This window comes from Amblyomma americanum, chromosome 10 (assembly GCF_052857255.1).
Source record: "Amblyomma americanum isolate KBUSLIRL-KWMA chromosome 10, ASM5285725v1, whole genome shotgun sequence".
Classification (NCBI taxonomy): domain Eukaryota; kingdom Metazoa; phylum Arthropoda; class Arachnida; order Ixodida; family Ixodidae; genus Amblyomma; species Amblyomma americanum.
The window spans coordinates 146,825,828-146,849,094 of record NC_135506.1 but is presented as its reverse complement, the minus strand read 5'-3'; the positions used below and the strand labels follow the sequence as shown (position 1 = coordinate 146,849,094).

The window sequence follows — 23,267 nt, the reverse complement described above, 5'->3', positions numbered from 1 at the left end:
TAGGCGGCTCTTGCAGGACAGCATATACTCCCAGCGCATTGTTCACGAAACAAAGATTTCGACGACCGTGGTGATTCGGCTTGGCGGTCCATCATTCGGCTCTTCCAGAGACTAAATAGTCCCAGGAACATAAATAGATCACATGGCACAACACAGTTTTTCTCCACAGGCAAAAAAACGGATACTGTGGGGTGTGATGTCAATGTCCTTCTTAATTGTTCGTTGTAAAATGTCCGAGAAGAATTTAGCATCAATGCACAGAATAAAACAATGGTCCATTATCTCTGGTGTATTGCACAGGCGGAAATTCACCGTCCATGGCGCAAGCATCTCCTTAGCATGACGCCATGCCTTCACAGGCAGCGTGGATGTGCGCAGTTTAAAGAAGAATGTTTTTGCGGCAGAAGAAATGCACATTAACCTAACACGTTTTAGAACACCGGTGTGAAGGGACTCCAGAAAAGGTTGCCGATACAACGGTACAGGAAACAAATACTCTGTAAGTGCCCGAGTCATCTGCCTTCTGGAGAGGGTATACAGGTAGTCTAAAGAAAAGCGCACAGTGAGGAAATTGAAGGTGTCAGCTACTTCCTTAAGGAATCCCCATAAAGGCCCCTCACGAGTGTGTCCCGTCGGTGCGAATAGGAAAGGCAAATAAGCTCTGAGACGCCTAATAAGCACTGCTACTAAAAAATGGTGGTTTGACGATTTGAAAAAGAAAAAAAAAACGCGAAACAAAAGCTGATGCGCGAATAAGTGAAGAAGGCCGATTCCATCAGACTCTAGAGAAAGAAATAGGTTATTGCGACGCATGGGTCCCCATTGGGAACGCCATACGAATGCAGCAAATATTCTGTGCATCACCTGCACTTTCTTCCTCGCACAGTGGAGAACCTGCAACACAGAGGCAAGTTTTACAGATAAAAAATGTTGCAGACGAGTCCGAGCAAACACTGACAGTTCCCTACCCATCCAAGCCTGGGTTTGTGGCCTCATGGAGACTCTGTGAATCCCAGTAGGCGCCACTATTGCGAATTTGGTGAAGAGGAACCCCTAGGTACTGAAGGGTGCCGCAGTCCCAGCTTATGCCACCATAATGACTTGGCGTTGTACCCCAATGCTCCAACCAAAACCCCTTGAGCTTATCTAGATTAAGAGCCGCACCTGATACCTAGCAAAACTGTTCAGTCAAATGCAATGCCTCAAGCACACTCGTTTTGTCAGAACAAAAGAGGGCGACACCATCTGCATAGGCTAAAACCTTAATTTTACATTACGCAAGGAAGAAACCACGGATAGATGTGCAGTTAATAATACTGGGCCAAATGGGTTCAAGATATAGGGCAAACAACAAAGGCGATAATGGACAGCCTTGGCGAACAGATAATTTCAATGGAATAGGTTTGGTTAGCCTTGAATAGGACTCCTTATAGCACAGTCTTATGCCCCTAAGCAAAACATCTCCAATATTTGCGTGCTCTAAGACCGCAAACAAGAAATCGTGACGAACTTAATCAAATGCCTAGGCAAGGTCAATCTGAATTAGAGCTACTTGTCCGATCTCATCTGATACCGTCTCCACTACTGAACGTGCAATATGAATATGGGTTTGGATGCTGCGGCCTCTCATACCGCTGACCTGATGCGTGCCATTTAAGTCAGCAACAACCAGCTGCAGACGATTGCAAAGAGCCTTTGTAAAAAGCTTGTAATCTACATTACAGAGGGAAATTGGACGATATCCCTCAACTGTTTTAAACTCTGCCTCGACGGCTCAAGTTTTAATAATGAATAAAGGCGCATGTAGGGAATGCGCGCCTTTCATATATTAACTGTTCCGAACCAGATGTCGCCGCGCTTTCGCTACGTATATCCTCACCTAACCGAGCTAGGCCATCAACAGTTTTTTGTCGTAGTCTGTCCTGTTCAAGATGACAGTGGCAATGCCCTTGTCGGCGGGAAGGATAGCAATATCCTGGTTCCTGCGCAGGCCGCTGACAGCACTGCGTTGCTCTGCAAGCATGTGGATGGGCTGTCGGCCTGGAAGTTTAACACGAAAGCTCACTGCCCGTTCTCGTGCCTCATCATGGCGACTGTGGTCAACTTTGCCGATTGCACGTTCGACGGCACATATTTTATTAAGGCGAAAGCATTTAATGGCAGAAGAATGGTGAGTTGGGCGAGTCCGCGCTGAATTTACCGCCAAAATGAAAGCATTTAATGGCTCATACTCCCGTCCGTCCGTTACATCCTAGGTCACGTGACCGTGTCCGTCCGTTACATCGCCACCTAGGTCACGTGACCTTGTCACGTGATCCCAACCGGATCTGTAAACTTGGGACCTTGGCACGTGCCGGAAGTCTTAACTCAGGAATTAAAAAGGTGAGCAGAAAAACCGCTGACGAATTGTTGCTTCAGATAGAGGAGGACCGCACCCAACCCGCCACCCGGCGAGGGAGCCAGTGCCCAGTTAAGGTCACAGTCTTTCGGTAGGGGGGGATGCCAACCTCGAGTGCATCTCATGTGGCACTGCACAGAATTCCAACCTACCTGATACCTTCCACGCGTATGCCGAGCTATCCTAATCACTACGACACGGTGCTGGTACAGGCTTTAGTTAAGGTTTATATACAGTAATGATATTGAATAATAATGAACTCTAGCGCGGCAAATTCAAATTCAAATCAGTGAAATGAGTCACAAAGGGAACGGCAGAATGGCTTACATGCAGATGGCTCATCCGTTTGTCTTCTATGTGCAGATCGTCGTCAGCCTGCTGCTGATACCAGCGGGACAAGAAAAACCGGCCTTTCGTGATTCAACACGCGCATGTGCTACAAAACGCCAGCTTTTTGCCGCTTCCTATTCTGGAACCTACGGATTGGAACCTATCATCGTATACTTCCAGCGGAAGTGCGTTCTTCAAGCCGTTCAGCGCAGCGCCACCCCCCTTCCTGAGGATAAAAACCGCCAACGCGTCACCGCATTCCAAAGGGCACGGTAGCAGGGCTTACACGCCGATAGCTCATCCGTTTGTCTTCTACGAGCAGGTAAAAAGACGTTTTGGAAAATGATTTCGATCTAGCGAGCGCGCTCTTGTCGGGCTCCCGTGCCCTGCGGTACTTCAGGATGCTTTGTACGACATAGTGTACCTTGCAAAGTTGCTATTCCTTGCCGGTGATGTCGAGACAGATCCCGGGCCCGGGATGTCAGAGCTTTCAGAACAGCTAAATGAAATCGCTGCGGACATAAAGTTAATAAAAGAAGAACGACCGACGTCGATCGAAGAAAAGCTAGAACGTGTAACATGCCTTGAAAATAATGTTTCAGGCTGCACTAAACAAGTTTCTAGCCTAAAAAAAACTTCTATAATGCCTGGAATTAAGAATATACAACCTAGAAAATCCATCAAAAAGATCAAACCTCATCGTGTACGGTATGCCAGAAGATAAAGATGAAAACTCCGAATCCCTGGACCACGCAGTAAACGAAAAGGTCGTTAAGGATACTTTGAAGTTAGACGACGTCGCAATTGAACGAATCCATCGACTAGGGAAACCAGAGGTAAACAAAACAAGGCCAATAATTTTAATGCCGTTAGATTTCCGAGAGAAAACAAACATTTTGCGAAGCTGTCACAAACTGAAGGGGAGTGACTACGTCATCAACGAAGATATTTCACCCCGTGTTCGAGACATTCAGCGGAAGCTATGGGAATATGGGAACCGAGGAAGGACTCTGGTGATAAAGTGGCTTTGGTTTATGACAGACTAAAGGTCTAGAGTAAAAAGAAAGAGGACGCGACACCGCATCGGCCATGCGTTTACAACTGTTTTTGGCCCAGGTCCTGTCCCACGCCCTTCTTTCTTGGTCGTCCGTGGATATATCATCGCTGGATAAAGCACCCAAGCATGCGCCTGTCAAGTTCAACCTCAGCTTGGCTGCTGCTGGCGATGCCTCGATGACAAGCTGCTGCGTACCACCTGTGCATCTGCCTCTCAGCTTGGCTTCGACCACACTGTTGATCTGGCAACAAGGACGTACTAGCAGCACTATCTCCGAGGGGCGGATATTTATTCGCCAGTTTCAAGCCGGCCAGCTGGGGCGCGACATCGCATCGGCCATGCGCTTACCACTGTTCTTCGCCCAGGTTAGTTACCGGTTTCCCGCTGCATGCTATTGTAGTTCCAGTCGATATATTATTGCGGTGTCGTGCCCCGACTACTTGCTTTGTGTTATGAAAAAGTGTGTTGCTAAGTTGTAGTATGGTCATACACACAAGATGAATTCGAATAATGAAGCCATTGATGGCATTTACGCTGCAATAGAACGACAAGAACTTCGCCAGTCGCAGTTGCTTCAGGAACTGCATATGCTTAAACAGCAGCAGGACGCTACAAGTACGTCCTTAAAACGTTTACTGGGCAGGATCGCTACACTAGAGAACGGCATGCAGTCCTCACGGCTGGCCGCAAAGGCTGGTAATATTCAAGCGCATCATCCTGTGTTGCCACCTTGACCTGGGATGTTGCCCATCTTAAGGACTGTTTTGAAGATGTTTCCAATAGGTCCAGCAAGAATAATTTGCTTATTCTAGGTCTAAATGACTCCGCAACAGAGAGTTTGTCTGAATCTGAAAAAATGTGCGCGAATTCTTCTCGTCTCATCTTAACCAAAATGTTCCATCTGAAAGCATCTAAAAAGCTCATCGAATAGGTCGCTTTGTTGAAGGGAAGCACCGACCGATTGTCGTTAAATTTTGTACTTATAAAGTCTAAGACAATATCTTATCGTGCGGCCCTAAGCTAAAGGACATTAAGTTTGTAATACGCGAAGACTTCACGCCCGCAGTCAGAAAGGCGTGCTTCAGGCTTTCACAATACGCACGTGACCTGGCTTTTCCTTCCAAGGGAGGTGGAATTGGGGCATTCATTCATAAAAGTAAGAATTTCCAAAGGGTTAAACTAAGATGCAAGGAACATTTATGGCTAAAAGGAAAAGTGGCAGGGGAGCAAACACTCTTCGGCTTTGTATACCTGTGGACAGGAGCTAATGCCAAAGAGGAAAACAGGAAAATGTTAGAATGTATTGCAAGCGACATTGATGAGCTAGGAGGACAGGGCGAGATAATTATATTAGGCGACATGAATGCGCATATAGTAGACCTGGATGGGTACACAGATTCGACAGGAAGCATGCTGCAGGACATGTGTGACATGCATGATTTAGTTTTATGCAACAGTACCGAGAAGTGTGAAGGGCTCATAACATGGAAAGCAGGGAGTCTGCACTCGACGATAGATTATGCACTAATGTCACAGAGGATGTATAATAGATTAGGGGTAATGAGCATAGATGAACATGGTTCCAGAAGTCTAGGTAGTGACCACAAGCGTATCAAGTTGAGTTTCAGAAGAGAAACCAAAGTAGGACTGAAGCGAGATGAACATTCAGAGGGGAATTTTTACTCAGAAAAGCAATTGGAAGCAGCAGCCAAGCAAATTGAGTAAGTAATTTTTGAGGATAGTGAAACAGAATGGACTTATACCAAATTAACTCGATTACTAGAGCTAGAGCTAGCTAAGGTGCGAGTAAAGCTAAAAGGGAAAAGACGCAAACCCAAGAGTTGGTGGTATGAGGAGGTCAAGAGGGCGATAGAGAAACGTCAGGAAGCGTCCAGAGAACGCAGATATTCCAAGAAGTGGGGGGAACCAGAAGTTTAAGTAGGCAGAAAAGAAGTATCTTTGTCACGGATCTCTCCGGAGAACACTCGGACTGAAAGAATGGACTAGGCGACGGGTGTACCCACACAAACGCACATTTAATACACGCTACGTGGCACACACACTAGAACGCAAAACAAACAAAACTAACACAAAACACGAAGACTATAAATACACGCGACCAGGGCACACTGCTACTATAGCGTCTACTACTAGTGTTCTACTATTAGCGGTCGGCGTTCGTGCTCACGGTTGGTTCGGTGTGGCTGCGGCGTTGTGTGGATCCCGTAGCCGGCGTCGAGGCTGCGTTTGGCGTGCTTGGGCTGGCGTCGCTGGCGGTGTTCGACGTGCTCGGGCTGGCGTCGCTGGCTGCGTCGTACAAGCTCCCGGTCCAAGCGCCCGTGGAGGTGATGCCGGTGTTGTTGGCGTGGGGGCACCACCCGGATGGGTGGCAACAGCGCTGGAGACACCCCTGGCCGTAGCAGGTGGTAGCGTCCTCTGTTGACTCCCCGGAACGGGCTCAGGCACGGCAGGCAGTCCACGATGCGATGTCGTAGAACGCGAGCTCACCGGAGCAGTAGCCGGCGTCGCTCTCTTCCAGCCAAAGTGTCCCTGACCCGCCGGAGCCTCCGCTTCTCTGCTGCACCCCCCGGGCCTCGCTCTCACTCGCCCTTTTATAGCCGCGATGTTAGTCCACGTATGCCTTGTCGTCTTCTCTTCTCCACCAATCATCTCTCTCCACCTCACCGAATGCTTCTCCACCAATCATCTCCCTCCAGCTCACCGAATGCTTCTTCTTCCTCTTCTTTATTCTTCGGTTATTTGCGTCGTCTTCTTCACACCTTTTTCCATTAAAATTTAATTTAGGCTCCATAATATATGTGACAAGGGCCCCCTCTCTCAAGAGTTTTTCCATGAAAAACTGCTCATGTCACCCTCATCTTCAAGCCATCCAGCCAGCCGACTATCTTCTGAGTCGATTCTGGACTCAGCACACACCACACCGAAGATGTCCAGCACACACCATGAGCACACCACTAAAACAACACACCAAACGGCGCTTTCAGAACACTAACACACCACTGCTGTTGTCCGTACAGAGTCCTTAAATAAACATGTTCGTGTCCACAATACACTCCCTTATATGATCACAACACCAACACAGCAACAACAACAACACGATAAATCCCAGAGATACATTAACACAACAACAACAACAAGATACATCCCAGAGATACCTAGAGCTGTTCAGTTGGCTCTACTCATGAAGTCCGCTCCAACGTTATCTCTGCCTTTAATATATTCCACCTGAAATGAGTATTCTTGCAAGGCCAAACTCCATCTCATAACTTTACTATTGTTCATTTTGGCATTGGTTAAGTATTCCAGCGGCTGATGATCTGTTTGAATCCTAAAATGTCTCCCATAAAGATAAATGTGGAATTTCTTTACCGCCCACACCACCGCCAGACATTCCTTTTCAATGGTGGAGTAGTTGCGTTCACTAGCCGATAATCTCTTGCTTGCAAAAAATACCGGATGTAGCACGCGATTCTCTTCTTGCAAGAGTACGGCTCCTAAAGCTCGGTCTGATGCATCAGTGCGAAGCACGAACTCTTTATCCATATTCGGAGCAAGCAGAACGGGCGATTTTGCCATACACCCTTTTAACATCACGAATGCATTTTCATGTTCAGCAGTCCAATTCAGCTTATTGCTTGCCCCCTTCTTAGTGAGTTCGACAAGCGGGTCGGCTATGTGGGCATAATCGAGAATGAAGTCTCTGTAGTATCCCGTTAACCCCAGGAACGACTGTACCTCCTTCTTAGTCGTCGGTGTCTGGGCCTGCTGTATTTTGTCCAAGATGTCGTCTTTCGTCGCGATGCGGCCCATCCCCCGCTTGTGTCCGAGAAAAGAAATGGCTTCAAAGCCCACCTCACATTTCGCCGGTTTTATGGTCAACCTGGCTTGCTGAATTCTATCAAATAGTTTTCCAATGTAATTACATGTTCTTCCCTCGTATCTGTTGCCACCAGTATGTCATCAATATAATGTTCTACATTTTGGAGCCCATCCAAAACCTTCCTCATCAGCTTCGTAAATATTGCAGATGCTGTCTTCAAACCAAAAGGCATGAATTTAAATTGGAATAAACCCGCCGAGCACGAAAAAGCAGTCTTATCTTTAGAAGAATCTTCCATTGGTATTTGCCAATACCCTTTAGCTAAGTCATATTTAGAAAAAAACCTTCTGTGAGCCACCTTAGCGAACACCACGTCCGCTCTTGGTATTGGCTATGCGTCGGGTACTATGATGTCATTTAGCCGACAAAAATCTACACACAGTCGGTTAGTACCATCGGGTTTTTTGACAACCACGAGAGGCGCATTGTATGCTGACCATGACGTCTCAATCACACCAAGCACCAACATATCCCGCACCTCCTTTTCTATTGATTCTTGAACTGCTAAAGGTAGTGGGTATTGCTTCACGCTGATTGGTCTATCTGTAGAGAGATCTAGTCTGCAACATATGACATCCGTTTTGCCCGGCACATCTGAAAACACAACCTCTTTGCTTTGGAGTAGGGCCTTTATCTGTGAGGTTCGGGCTTCATTCAAACTGGGGTTTATTAGCACCTTATCTACAGTTTTCTTCCCACTGCATGTCGGCATCTCGACAACATCATCTGTCTCCTCGGCTACTACCGAGCATGCTACCTTGGGGGCGGACGGTACGGGAACTCTTTCTTCGTACTTTTTCAACATGTTTGCATGGAAAACCTTCTTGGTGTTATTTATCAATAACTCATAATCCATATCATTTTTCTTTTGCGTCACAAGGTAAGGGCCCTTCCACTGCATCAGTAACTTATGATCCGTGGGTAGCAAGATGAGAACCTTGTCGCCTGGATTAAAATTCCTGTGAGTGGCTTTCTTGTCATAGTAGCCCTTATAGCGTTTGCGCGCTCGTTCCAGACCTTGATGTGCAAGCCTGCATGTTTCTTCCAACTTGTCCCGCAGCTCAAGAACGTATGTGTATGTTGTCTTGAGATCTGATGCAATTTCATTATTAGCCCACAGCTCCTTGAGTATTGTAAGTGGACCTCTAACGGTTCTCTCATACAACATCTCAAAGGGCGAGAAACCAAGACTCGTTTGTGGTACTTCGCGGTATGCGAACAAAAGAGCTGGGAGATATCTATCCCAATCAGTAGGTCTCTCCTGGCACATTTTCTAGATCATATTTTGAGGGTGCCGTTGAACCGCTCTAGAAGCTCATTACACATGGGATTGTAAGGCGTCGTCAGTAACTGTCTTACTGACAAAAGGCGGATAACCTCCTTCATTAGCTCCGATGTGAAGTTCGAGCCCCAGTCACTCAAAACTTCCCTCGGGAACCCATAACGCGAAAACATTTTCACAAGACCCTCCGCCACTTGGATACTGTCAATAGTTCTCAGTGGAATAGCATCAGGATAACGAGTGGCCACGTCAACCAGAGTAAGCACATATTTATTTATTTATTTAAATACCCTAAAGGCCCAAGTGGGCATTACATAGTGGGGGGGGGGCATGAAAACAACACAATACAGATTATTGGCACACAGTAATTAACAAATACAAAGAATAACTATATATACAAATTGCAAGTACACATCACTGCAGTCGCTGAAAGATACATAGGTTGAGCGTATAAGACTTAATGCTTCAACAATACTGAAAATATCACGGTGAATTTTATAGGCCAAGGTGCGATGAAAGTTTTGTTTGGAAATGTGATAGCTCAGTTTCGGAAAGTATGTCAGCCGGTAACGAGTTCCACTCTGCCATAGATAATAGTAAGGGTGATGTTTGATATTTCAGTGTTCGTGCGAAGATGGGTTGCACTTAGTGGGAATGATCAGACCGGGATGAAACATGATGGGCAGGGGCGATGCGATCAGCTGTGAACGGGTAGCCATCGTAGTACAAGGAATGAAAAAACGATAAACGAGAGAACTTGCGTCGAGTGATAAGGTAGGGAATACTGATAGTTTGCTTCAATAATGACACACTTTCATACGGTGGGTATGAAGAAAGGATGAACCTCACAGCTTTATTTTGCAGAGACTCAAGACGGTTAATTAATGAAACGCTACTTGGACTCCATATTAAAGATGCATATTCTAAAGCTGACCTTATGAGTGTAGTATACGCGCGAAGCTTTGTCTCGGGGTTGGCAAGATATAGACGATGTTTGATGAGTCCCAGTTTCTTAAATGCTTTGTTTGTGATGTGATTTATGTGGGTGTTCCAGCTTAAATCAGCACTGATATAAACACCTAGGTACTTAAAACAATCCGTTCTTTCAACCATATTCTAATTAAATGTGTAGACATTAGAAGGTATATTAGTGCGCGTGGAATAGGTCATCAGCATTGTTTTTTTATATTAATTTCCATCTGCCATAGCTGGCACCATTCATTTAGGCGCACTAAGTCGGTCTGTAGAATAACTGCATCAAGGGGGGTGACTATCCTTCTATAGATTACGCAGTCGTCAGCGAACAGTCGCACGTTAGATGATATGTTAGATGCTATGTCATTAATGTAAATTAAAAATAGTAATGGCCCTAAAACGGATCCCTGTGGGACTCCCGATATGACTCGTGAACTGCTCGATGAATACTCTTTAATTTTGACGCTTTGGGAGCGATTACTTAGGAATTCTCCGATCCAACGGGTGATATCGCGGTGCAGTTGTAGGTTGTTAATTTTCTTCATTAGTCTTATGCGGGGAACGCGATCGAAATTTTTTGAAAAATCTATACATATGGCATCAGTATATATTCATTCGTGTACCGATTCATTAAGATCTGTTAAGAGCTCAAATAGCTGTGTTTGACAGGAGTTTTTTTGCCTAAAGCCATGCTGGTTAGCAATAAGCAAGTTATTGGCGTTTAGGTGGGCCATTATGTTTGAATAGAGGATATGTTCAAGCAACTTGCAACAAATCGATGTTAGTGATATGGGGCGATAATTTTCCGGTGACGTGCTATCACCGGATTTAAAAACTGGACTGACGTTTGCGGTATTGCCTTTGCCGAATACTGGAGAGATTGGTCCCACAATGTCAACCGCCACTCGCTGAAACGGTAGGTCGATGGCTGGCATCTTGCGCAGAGGTATACCAACTCTTCCCTTCGGAACTGTGCGCTGGCGCACGTCACATGAGCGAACAAAGCGCTTAACGTCACTCTGAACACCCGGCCAAAAGAACTCCTCGGTGATCCTAGACACCGTTTTTTGAACACCCTTGTGTCCGGCCATAATGGCGTCATGTCCTAAGCGTAGTACGGTCTCTGGCATATCACTTGGTAACACCAGCTGTTGGACCCGCCTTCCTGAACTAAATATGCATTCCCTGTGCAGAAGACCATTTACCAACTGATACTCGAATGACGTCCGACTCTTCTTTCTTTTCACTCTTTCCCCGACTCTTTCGAAGCAAGCCTTCAAGCTCGGGTCTTCCTTTTGCCTAATTGCAATTTCGCCTGGTGTTACGCCCAAGCACATCGTAACAGGAGTGGAGAGCGGACGCTGCGTTGCTCGGGATGTCGCTTGAGCTCTTGTCTCCAGTGCCGACGAGAAACTGACTGCACCCATCTGAGCTGTCGCAGGCCTTTCCTCCTTTGGATGTTCTTCACCGTCGAGCATCCTCCACTCGGGATCGGGGTCTTCAACGCTTCTTGCACCCGTAATGTTTCCCAAGATGACATCGTAGATGGGTTGGTCTACGCATTTTGCCACTACCTGCCTAGTATAATATGGCGTGGACACTAGGATCCTGGCTTCAGGAAGGTACCTTACTGTGTTATCTACAAGAGTGACGGCCGACGCTTCCCCTGTAAGATCCTCCTCCTTCACCAGACTTCTACGAACCAAGACTGTGTTGGCTCCGCTGTCTCTAAGCACCAATATAGGACGGTCTCCTATTTGCCCAACCACCACTGGCATTGCTGCTTTCGACTTGGGTGTTCCACTCACTGCCTCATTTTCCAGCGGCGTTTGCTCTCCTTTCAGCTGTGGAACTTCGGATGGCGTGACAAGTTCTACCCTAGAGTCGAAAACGCATGCAGCTCGGTCCTGCGTTCTGTATCGGCACTCCCCCAGAGTATGACCCCTCCTCTTACAACCTTGACAGACAATCTGTGTTTTTTGGGCAGCACTGCTAGTTCGACAGTCTGCTGCACGGTGTCCCACCTTGCCGCAGAGAAAACACCTTACTGGCGCCTTAGATGCACTGCCATATGCCCTCGCTTTTGCCGCATCTGTCTCTTGGGTCTTTTGGGTTTCCTCTTTTGCCTTACTCAAATTCCTTAACCCTTGAGCCTCGAGGAATTGGTCAGCAGTGTCGGCGAACTCTTCCAACGAACACAACTTTCTTTCCTTCAGGAATAGCGCCAGCTTTGAGCTGCAACACGCTAAAAATTGCTCTGTGACCAGCTTGTCACGCACACCATCAAAACTCTTTTCTGTGTTTGACATATCAAGCCACCTATCAAAATAGTTGGTCAGACTGCAGGAAACTGCTTAGCGGTTTCCGAATCCTCAGGTTACGCGGTGCGAAATCTCTCACAAAAACCCTCAGCCGTAAGCCTGAATCTTTGGAGGAGTGCCTTTTTGACTTTTTCGTAGTCCATGGAATCAGCAGCAGGCATCCTTCCAAACACATTCAGCGCCTCTCCGACTAAACACATGCTCAACGCCGTGGCCCATTCACTGCGCTCCCAGCTTTGCCCCAAAGCTATCCGCTCGAATCGTTGCAGATCTGCATCCATATCATTTCTCTTGTCATCAAAAGGAGCCATCAGCTTTCTTGGACAAAGTCTGGCCGGTCTAGGAGATTCTGTACCCGCTAAGGAGCGCTGATCATTGTCCGTGATCTCATATCCTCCCGCGACATGCGCCTGTCTCCACAAAATAAACTCCTTCTCCCGTTCTATCCTTCTTTTTTCCTGTTCTTCTGCCTGGCGAGCTCTTCTAGCTTCTCGTTCTTCTGCCTCGCGAGCGTCTGCGCGTGCTCGCGCCCTTTGCTCTCTCTGCCTATCTGCCTCCTCTTTCTTCCTCTTTGCCTCCTCCTCATAGAGACGCGCATCGCCTCTTCTTTGCTTAACCCCAGCTTGAGCGCCAGTGCTAACGTTTTTGCCAAATCCATACTTTCTGCCGTCCAGAGATCGGAAAAATCCGAGACAAAGCAACAAAGAAAAAGGAAATGTATCCTGGCACAGGCTCGCCACTTATCTTTGTCACGGATCTCTCCGAAAAACACTCTGACCGAAAGAATGGACTAGGCGACGGGTGTACCCAAACAAACGCACATTTAATACACGCTACGTGGCACACACACTAGAACGCAAAACAAACAAAACTAACACAAAACACAAAGACTATAAATACACGCGACCAGGGCACACTGCTACTAGCGTCTACTACAAGTGTTCTACTATTAGCGGTCGGCGTTCGTGTTCACGGTTGGTTCGATGTGGCTGCGGCGTTGTGTGGATTCCGTAGCCGGCGTCGAGACTGCGTTCGGCGTGCTTGGGCTGGCGTCGCTGGCGGTGTTCGACGTGCTCGGGCTGGCGTCGCTGGCTGCGTCGTACAAGCTCCCGGTCCAAGCGCCCGTGGAGGTGATGCCGGTGTTGTTGGCGTGGGGGCACCACCCGGATGGGTGGCAAAAGCGCTGGAGACACCCCTGGCCGTTGCAGGTGGTAGCGTCCTCTGTTGACTCCCCGGAACAGGCTCAGGCACGGCAGGAAGTCCACGATGCGATGTCGTAGAACGCGAGCTCACCGGAGCAGTAGCCGGCGTCGCTCTCTTCCAGCCAAAGTGTCCCTGACCCACCGGAGCCTCCACTTCTCTGCTGTACCCCCCGGGCCTCGCTCTCACGTATGCCTTGTCGTCGTCTTCTCTTCTGCACCAATCATCTCTCTCCACCTCACCGAATGCTTCTCCACCAATCATCTCCCTCCAGCTCACCGAATGCTTCTTCTTCCTCTTCTTTATTCTTCAGTTATTCGCGTCGTCTTCTTCACACCTTTTTCCTTTAAAATTTAATTTAGGCTCCATAATATATGTGACAGAGTAATAAGGCTAGGCTAGAACAAAGGCTTATTGTTACAGATCACGGTATTCGACTAGAAGGGGATAAAGCAATGAAACACATAGGAACCGGGATGACAGAAAAATTTAACGAAAGATATGGTGCCCATAATTTATCGAAGGAGGATAGGTCAGTTCCTGCAATTGCTTCACTTGAGCAAATAGAGTAAGAAAGGGCAGAGAAGAAGTCCTAGTGGCACGTCAACAGGACCGGATGGTATTCCATTTATGTTAATAAAGAAGCTAGGACCAAAATTCAAGCAAACATTAATACAGGTAGTGAATAAAATGATAGTGGATAAGACAGTCCCCGATGAATGGCCATTAAGTAGAATGAACATGATATATAAGGGAAAGGGGGACAAAGCTGACGTAAGGGACTACCGTCCCATAACAGTGACATCTGTGGATTACAGGGTGGAGATGCAGATTATAAAGGACAGATTGCAGGCTTGGGTGGAGAACGAGGGGGTGCTAGGGGAGCTACAAATGGTTTCCAAAACAAAGAAGGTTGGAGGACAATCTGTTTTCATTGACGCAGTGTATAGAGATTGCTGAAAAGGAACACAGGCCCTATGGCTAGCATTTCTGGATATTAATGGAGCCTACGACAACGTTAATCAAGAGTATCTGTGGGACATACTGGGCACATTGGATGTGGAAGAGGGAGTAATTAATCTTTTAAAAGATATATATATATATATATATATATATATATATATATATATATATATATATATATATATATATATATATATATATATATATATATATATATATATATATATATATATATAAAGGTACCAGAGTGCTTATAAAATGGGGGAAAAATGTATCAGAGCTTGTAGAGATACAGCGGGGGCTTAGGCAAGATGTCCTCTGTCTCCTTTGTTGTTCATGTTGTATCTGCAAGGGTTGGAGGCCAAGCTAGAAAGGAGCGGACTAGGCTTCAACCTTTCTTTTTTCAAGCAAGGAGAATTGATTAAACAGTCATTACCGGGACTAATATACGCCGATGATATAGTGCTAATGGCTGACAACAAGGAAGATTTACAGAAGTTGATAGACATATGTGGTACAGAGGGAGATGGATTAGGTTTCAAGTTTAGTAAGAAAAAATCTGCAGTCATGATATTTAACGATGAGGTCGGCGAGCATAGAATACAGGAGTTCACGCTATAAGTAATGGATGAGTACAAGTATCTTGGGGTGTGGATAAATAACGGTGCTGAGTATCTGACAGAGCATGAAAAATATGCAATGAATAAAGCTAGTAGGAATGCAGCTGTCATGAAAAATAGGGCACTGTGGAATTACAATAGGTATGAAGTGTTAAGAGGGATCTGGAAAGGGGTGCTGGTTCCTAGCCTGACTTTCGGTAATGCGGTCCTGTGCATGAGACCAGATGTTCAAGCAAGGTTAGAAATCAAACAACGCGGCGTAGGGAGGCTAGCTGTGGGAGCGCATGGCAATACACCAAATCAGGGGGTACAGGGTGATATGGGATGGGCGTCGTTCGAGAGCAGAGAAGCTAGCAGTAAGATAGCATTTGAGGAGCGATTGAGAAAAATGGGGGAAAATCAGTGGGCTAGGAATGTTTTCAGATACCTGTATATAAGAAATGTTGATACGAAATGGAGAGAGCGAACTAGAAAATTGACAAGCAAATATCTGGACGGCAGTAGGGGGGGGGGGGGCAAATCAGCAATTATCGGTTAATAAAAAGGTTATAGAAAAAGAGAGAGCTCTGTGGAAAACAGGGCTGCCGACGAAATCAGCACTGGGAACATACAGGACTTTTAAGCAGGAAATTGCCAAAGAAAATATCTATGATAATTGTAGGGGAAGCCCTTTGTTGTTTGAGGCCAGGACGGGAGTTTTGCGGACTAAGACATATAGAGTCAGGTACCACGAGTTAGACACGTTGTGCGTTGCGTGCGGAAAGGAGGAGGAAACGGCTGAACACTTGATACTTTTCTGTAAAGGGCATACCCTACAGTGGAAAGCAGCGGGGCTGATTTATCCAAGGCATTCGGGTTTAAGGACAGTAAAGAGAAAGTAGATTTTAAGCGTGTAGAAATAACCAAGCGAAGGTTATCTGATTGGTGGCTAAAATCAAGAGAAGAGTAAAATTTCATGTCATGGCTAGGTGGCTTGAGTCACCGCCAGATTTAAAGGGTTCAGCCGTATCCACCATCCATCCATCCACCCACCCACCCACCCACCCGTCCGTCCGTCCGTCCGTCCGTCCGTCCGTCCGTCCGTCCGTCCGTCCCCATCCATCCATCCATCCATCCATCCATCCATCCATCCATCCATCCATCCATCCATCCATCCATCCATCCATCCATCCATCCATCCATCCATTCATCCGTCCGTCCGTCCGTCCGTCCGTCCGTCCTTCCGTCCGTCCGTCCGTCCGTCCGTCCGTCCGTCCGTCCGTCCGTCCGTCCGTCCATCCATCCATCCATCCATCCATCCATCCATCCATCCATCCATCCATCCATCCATCCATCCATGCGATTTGGTAACCTCTTTGGCAACAAAAAGTGTTTTGTCTATGATTTTAACATGACCGAGTCGTTGAGCTTCGAGAATGACAAAAAGGGAGGCAACTGCCCACTCCGCTGCTCGTTCCCACCTTCCATTCCGTGTCCTTGGCGTCATCAAATTTTGAATTGACAACTCTCGTGGTGAATTGCAGCAGGATCAGAAATAAAAAGATGAATTTGCGACTCTTGTTTCCTCTGTAAAACCTCATGTTAAAATTGGCACTGAATTGCGGTTTGAGAATTCCGTTCTCAGCTCTGAAGTATTTCCCACCCGTTATGACGCGTACTGTAGCGATTGACGCTTCCATGGTGGAGGGGTATTTTTACTTGTTTACCAGTGTTTTAGCTCTTCATTAATAAGAGAGCCCCTAGTTGGTTGCGAGTCAGTATGGTGCAACCTTCGCCTAAACAATGGAAAGAATATGGCTATTGGCTCAGTCTACCGTCCTCCTTCCACTAGCAACCCTGACGCTGTCAGATCGCTGTCTGAATTTATTCTCTGCTTAAAAAATGACTTTCTTTTGGTGGGGACTTCAACATGCCTGATGTCAGATGGGTAGACTACAACCCTATTCGTACGAACCATTCTTCATTGTCTTCATCCTGTTATGAATTAATTACAACTAATGACCTATATCAGCACGTCACTGAGCCCACACGGGAAACTGAGCACTCATCTTCAGTGTTAGATTTACTGTTTTACACCGGCCTTCAGTAGTGCGTGACACTGATCATACCAGAAATAAGCGATAACAGTTGTGTGTGTCGCCAATGTTCGGCATTTTCCATATTTAATCCCAAGAGGTCGACCTCGAAAGGATTTCTTTTTTAATAAGGGCGATTCTACATCAATGGTGAACGAACTTGCCTTTTTCCTTCCACAGTTTATTAATCTTAGCCAGAATTTAGATTATAGTTCTCTTTAAGAAGTTTTCAAGAAAAATCTGGAATGCCTAATAGATCAGTATATATCATCGAAAAATCTTTCTGGAAAGCGCCGCCGCGAAAAACCGTGGATCACGCGGCAGACCAGACGGCTTATCAGGAGAAAACTCTTCCTTCTAGAATCATACAAAAAAAGGCGCGGTTCCCTGCAGTATTGCAGTCGATTGGTGCTCTTGGCAGTACACTAAAAACTGAAATTAAAGCTCTTAAGGATAGCTTTTTAAATGACTTGGAATCAAAACTGCGTAATAATCCCAAGGAATTGTGGACGTTTCTGAAACACAACGGACGTGAACCAGTTGGAATCACGAATTAAGACCTCGATGGGGAAGTTACTACTAATGATGGTGATAAGGCATGCTGCTTTAATGCTTTTTTTTCAGTCTGCTTTTGCGCCAAGATACATCGGAGAACTTCCGTTAACTCGTGAATCTGTCGCGGAAACCATGTCTGAATTCGTTTTTACTCACCAAGCTGTGTTATAATTTCTTAGTGATATCAATTAATCTTCTGCCGGTGGTCCTGATGGTGTTCCTAACTTTGTTTTAAAGTCATGCGCGAATGAAATCTCTCGTTACTTAGTGATCTTGTTCCGAGCATCTCTTAACTCGGCGTCTCTGCCAAATGACTGGAAAAATGCTAATGTGGTACCAGTGCATAAAAGTGGTTCAAAAAGCTCTGTTGTTAATTATCGACAGATTTCTTTAACCAGTGTGTGCTGTAAAACGTTGGAGCACATAATATATAGCGCAGTGATAAAACACCTTGACTCACATGAGTATTTACAGAAGTCCAGCATGGCTTTAAGTCAGGTTTTTCCTGTACTACTCAGTTGCTTGAGTTTAGTAAGGATCTGTTTTCTACCTTGGACCGTGGCTCTCAAATAGATTGCGTATTTCTAGATTTTCAGAAAGCCTTTTACACTGTACCTCATTTACTGCTATTGCATAGGTTAAGTTGTCTTGGTCTGCACCCCACTGTCATCGATTGGCTTCATTCGTATCTTCAGGGCCGCATGCAGCGTGTTTTGATTAATGGTTCGCACTCAGATTATGTAAATGTTTTCGCAGGTGTACCGCAGGGGCTGGTCTTGTCCACCTTTCTTGTGAATGTGTCTTATTTTGCGCTAACGTTTGTACATAGAGATATGCTTACGACTGTGTCGTTTACCTTGTTGTGGAAAGGTTTTCTGATGCGTTAAAATTTCAGCGAAACTTGTATTCCATCCATTGCTGGTGCTCCAAATTGCAAATGTCTTTGAATGCTACAAAATGCCAATTTATTTCTTTCACTCGAAAGCGTTCCCCTTTACAAAGTACTTCAATATAAGTATATCGGTGTTTATTTTACATCCAGCCTAATGTGGACGAGGCAAGTTGAGTATATTACATCCAAAGCCTGCAGAATGCTTTATTTCTTAAAACTAAATTTCGATAAAGCGCGGTCTAATGTCAAGGAACTCCTGTATTTCACCTACATACGAACAATTCTTGAATATGCCAGCCCTGTATGGTTTGCTTACTTATGTGCCCCCAGTTTGCTTATTTATGTGACATGCTCGAGCGCGTCCAGAATAATGCTGCGAGATTTTTGTCCAATAATTACAGCTTCTCCACTAGTGTAACGTCTCTTAAAACCAACCTTGGTTGGGGATCTTTAGCTAACCGTAGGAAACATTTGAGGTTGCAAATCAAGCATCGCATCTATTTTGGAAGGCTGAGCATTGACAAAGACAGGTACCTGCTTCAACCTCACTTTTTTTTCTAGACGACTTGATCATCAGTGGAAGATCCGAGAGATTAAATGTCGGACAGATATTTACAAAACCTCGCACTTTCCACGAACGATCAACGATTGGAATAGGCTGCCAGCCGGCGTCAATGAGTGCTGCACGGAAGGTCAATTCCGCGCATTCTTACCTGATGTGTGACGTGGCGCACAGATCTCTTGCGCATGTCGTTTCATTTCATTAGTGTGATTGTTTTAATGATGCGCGGTTGTTCTCCTTCAGTGCATGCTTTTCCTCATCTATTATTAGTTGCATTTTGTATTTTTTGTAGTTGTATTTGTATTGCATATTTGCTTTCCTCTGTATCTTTGGCCAAACGAGCAGAACTTATTGTTTCCCTCCCTGCAATAATACCTTCGGGCGCTGCAAGTATCTGTAATAAATAAAATAAATAAATAAGCAGTCGCCTTTACTTTCGGGATGAAGAAAAAAATGTTGTGTTTCCCGTAATGCCAACCTTAAATGAACCAAAAAACCAGGACCCCGGTACGCGTACACTGCGTTCACGCCGCCCTTAGTGTCCAAAATAACCTTCGTTAATGTCACGCTCGAAGTATAATTAACAAGCTTGACCCTCTCGAATTATTAATATTAAATTTTGAGCCAGAATTTATCCCCATAACAGAAACCTGGCTAACCAAATTACACTTCAAGGACTTTGAAATAACTCCCCCAAACTACGTCATTGCCCGCAAAGATCGGCCAATACGAGGCGGAGGCGTTGATTTGTTGATAAAAAAAGAAATACCGTTCATTACCTTGCCTGACGTTGAAGGAGTTGAAGCAGTTTTTGTAAACTTTGCCTTGTAGATGCTACCATTACTGTGGGATGCGTTTATCGCTGTCCTTCCGATCTGATTACAATGCAATCATTGTACGCGTATATTCAGCAGCATGCGAAGGGAAACAAGCTAATATTACTGGGCGACTTCAATCTACTTGACATTAACTGGCACACACTACATCACCGATCACCTTGAGCAGATGTTCTTTTTGATATCATGCTTTCTTTCGATATAACCCAGATAATAAACGAACCTACCCGTGTACAAGGATCTACCTGAAACATTTTAGACCTAGTATTTCTTAGTAATCATTTGCCTATCCATGAGGCAAAATCCGAAGTGTCAGCCGGCCTGTCAGACCACAAACAGGTCTTTTGTGCTCTCCCATCTCTACCCTCTTCACGATCAACAAAAATGTATAAAGATTACAGCAGAGCCGATGATACAAGCATCATTGATACACTCTCGAACTGTCATCATCAACTCTCACACGATACAAACCCACACATAAAATCCTTGCGGCATTAATTTAAAACAGTTGTGTCGTACTGTGCCACTAACTACGTACCACTGAAAACTAAAACGACCCATAAACATAACCCCTGGATAACTCGAACCGTAATCCACGCAAAAAGAAATGTTCGACAACTCAGAAAGAGCCAGAAAGACCATTCGTCACAACGAACAGTTCAAAAACTTATTTCCGCCATTGATGATATGAAATTAAAAACAAGAAGGTCAAAACAAATTGTCCCCAAAAATTCTGGCGTTATATAAACCCTAAAAAACAAGGTGAAAGACACGCATCGCCGGAGGATAACAGAAATGCCGCAGCTACTCTGAATAACTACTTCTGCTCCATCTGCACAACGGATAACGGAGAACTACTAGGAATGAACTCTAGCGCAGGCTTGACAATTGAACCACTAACGATAACTGAACCAGGAGTGTAAAACCTTTTACTAAATCTGGACACTAAGAAAGCACCAGGGGCTGATAACATCTATAACATATTAATACATAGATATGCAGAGTGGATAGCTAAATTCCTAGTACTACTTTTCAACAAATCATTATCCACTTGCACTTTCCCTAGGGATTGGAAAACCTCCATGATAACACCGATACACAAATCAGAAAATAAATTCGACCCTTCGAACTCCAGACCTCTGTCACTAACGAGCACAGTATGCAAGTTATTAGAACATGTGGTTCTAAAACACATAAACGCTTATCTTCAAGTAAATGACATTTTAACCCCGTGTCAGCACGGCATTCGTAAGGGCCTTGCTGCTATTACTGAACTAATTGAAATAAAAACACATGACATATCCACACGCATTGATAGCAAGAAACAAATTGACCTTATATTTTTAGATTTCTCGAAAGCATTTGATCGCGTCTCGCATACTAAACTTATTGCAAAACTTCAACTTATTTTAAGAACTGGCCCTATTCTTATATGGATTAAAGACCATCTTAGTAACTGCATGCAATTTGTTCAAATTAGCAATGAGATATCAGCGACAACTAAAGTCACATCGGGAGTACCCCATGGCAGTGTCCCAGCGCTAGTACTTTTCCTAATATTTATAAATGACCTACCAGCTTTTGTTTCACAGAGTATTAAACTTTTCGCAGATGACTGCGTCATTTATAAGGAAATTAGCTCTCTTAAAGACCATATAGCTTTAAATAACGTCTTAACAGCAGTGTCCCAGCGGTGTCAGGACAGGCAGATGGACATGAATTTAAATAAATCTATTTTTTATCTATCACTAGGAAAAAAACACACACATGAGCTTTTCAGTACACGCATAATAATTTTCATCTTGCATTCGTCCTTGAGCATAAGTACCTTGGTGTCACACTAACCTCTGATTTCAGATGGAATTCGCACGTTAACATGATCACATCTAATGCACTAAAACAAGTCTTCTTCATCAACAGACGCCTTAAACAAGCACCTTCTGAAACAAAATTACTAGCATGTAAAACTATTGTCAGACCAATTCAAGAGTACTCCGACAACGTTTGGTTTCTCTTTACTAACAAGCTCATTAAAAAACTTTAATGTGTGCGGAGAAAGGCACTGGAATGTGTATATAATAAACACCCCCATACAGACTCACAAAGAAAATTACTAAAGCGTGCAGAACTCCTAACCCTAGAGAACAGAGCAAAATTTGCAAGATTTAAAAGTATGTATCAGCTAATACACAACCAACTAAACGTGCCCGCCACAAAGTACATAACGACCACAAGGACTAGATCGACCCGCCATAACCTCACACATTAATTAATCGAGTTTTCATTCCGTACTGACATAATCAAATACTCGTTTTTTCCACGAGCCACACGCGAATGGAACAATCTAAACACAGATATTGACACAGGTGATAGAAGAGGAGGACGATATTACAATATTACAATATTACAATAGGACAATATTACTAACAGCTCATCATTAGATGCGTTTAGTGCCCTTGTGACAGATCACCTGTTTGCTTCTCAATAGTTATTTTCATTTTCCACACTTTCCTATTCTGCCCTGTTTTTTACCGTTTTTTTCGTGCCTAGACTGAAATTAAAGCCCTAACTGCAGCCGATTTCCTTTCTTTTTGTATACTTGTCACCATGTCTGCAGGCTATTATTGTACCTCAACTTGAATTCTCTAACTGATTTTGTAAATATTTTTCCATGTTATTGTTCAAGTTGTTTTACTTACCAATATGTCCACTACACCTGGTTGTATCATTACTGTCAGAGTCCCTGCTGGGACTTACAGTATCAAATAAAAAAACGGCTTTGGTTTTGCCTCACTTAAAAGACATCTAAGTGCCTGCAACGAATTTTTTTCTTTTGTCCGGTGCAGGTCCCGCGTTGAAGTTTAGTCCAAGCTTAAGCACGGCTAGGTCGGGTTGAGTGCGCTTGTTGGTAGAAAGATTGTCAAGGAGAGGGCTGAGTCGGGCTGGTTGGTTCATGTTGAAATGGTAGGCAAAACAGCGCTGACGGACGGGACGGAAGAAGGCGAGACAGACACATGCGCTTGTATACGGTCGATTGTATACGGTCGAACGGGTGCGGCCAGGGAAATTCCTTGTGGCGGGTCTCATGAGCTTGTTCCTGTGGGCCACCTCTCGTTGGCGGGACCGAAGGCTGGCTTTGTAGTTGGCATGCAGTTGAATGCTCGCGAACTCGTTCGGGCATATGTGCTCAAGGTTGCGACGAGCAAAGAAGAGCTGATTTTGAAGGTGCATGGTTGTGTCTTTGCAGTCCTGGCCTGTAGTAGCTGCCGTTCTGCACTTGCTATGATGCTGCGCCCAAAT

At 45.0% G+C, this 23,267-nt stretch overlaps 1 protein-coding gene across 6 annotated transcripts in view; it reads right to left on the bottom strand.

Moving 5' to 3' along the window:
• shf (WNT inhibitory factor 1) overlaps positions 1 to 23,267 on the bottom strand; it is a 492,096-nt gene that overhangs the window by 87,187 nt on the left and 381,642 nt on the right. The gene's annotated exons all lie outside the window — the stretch shown is intronic.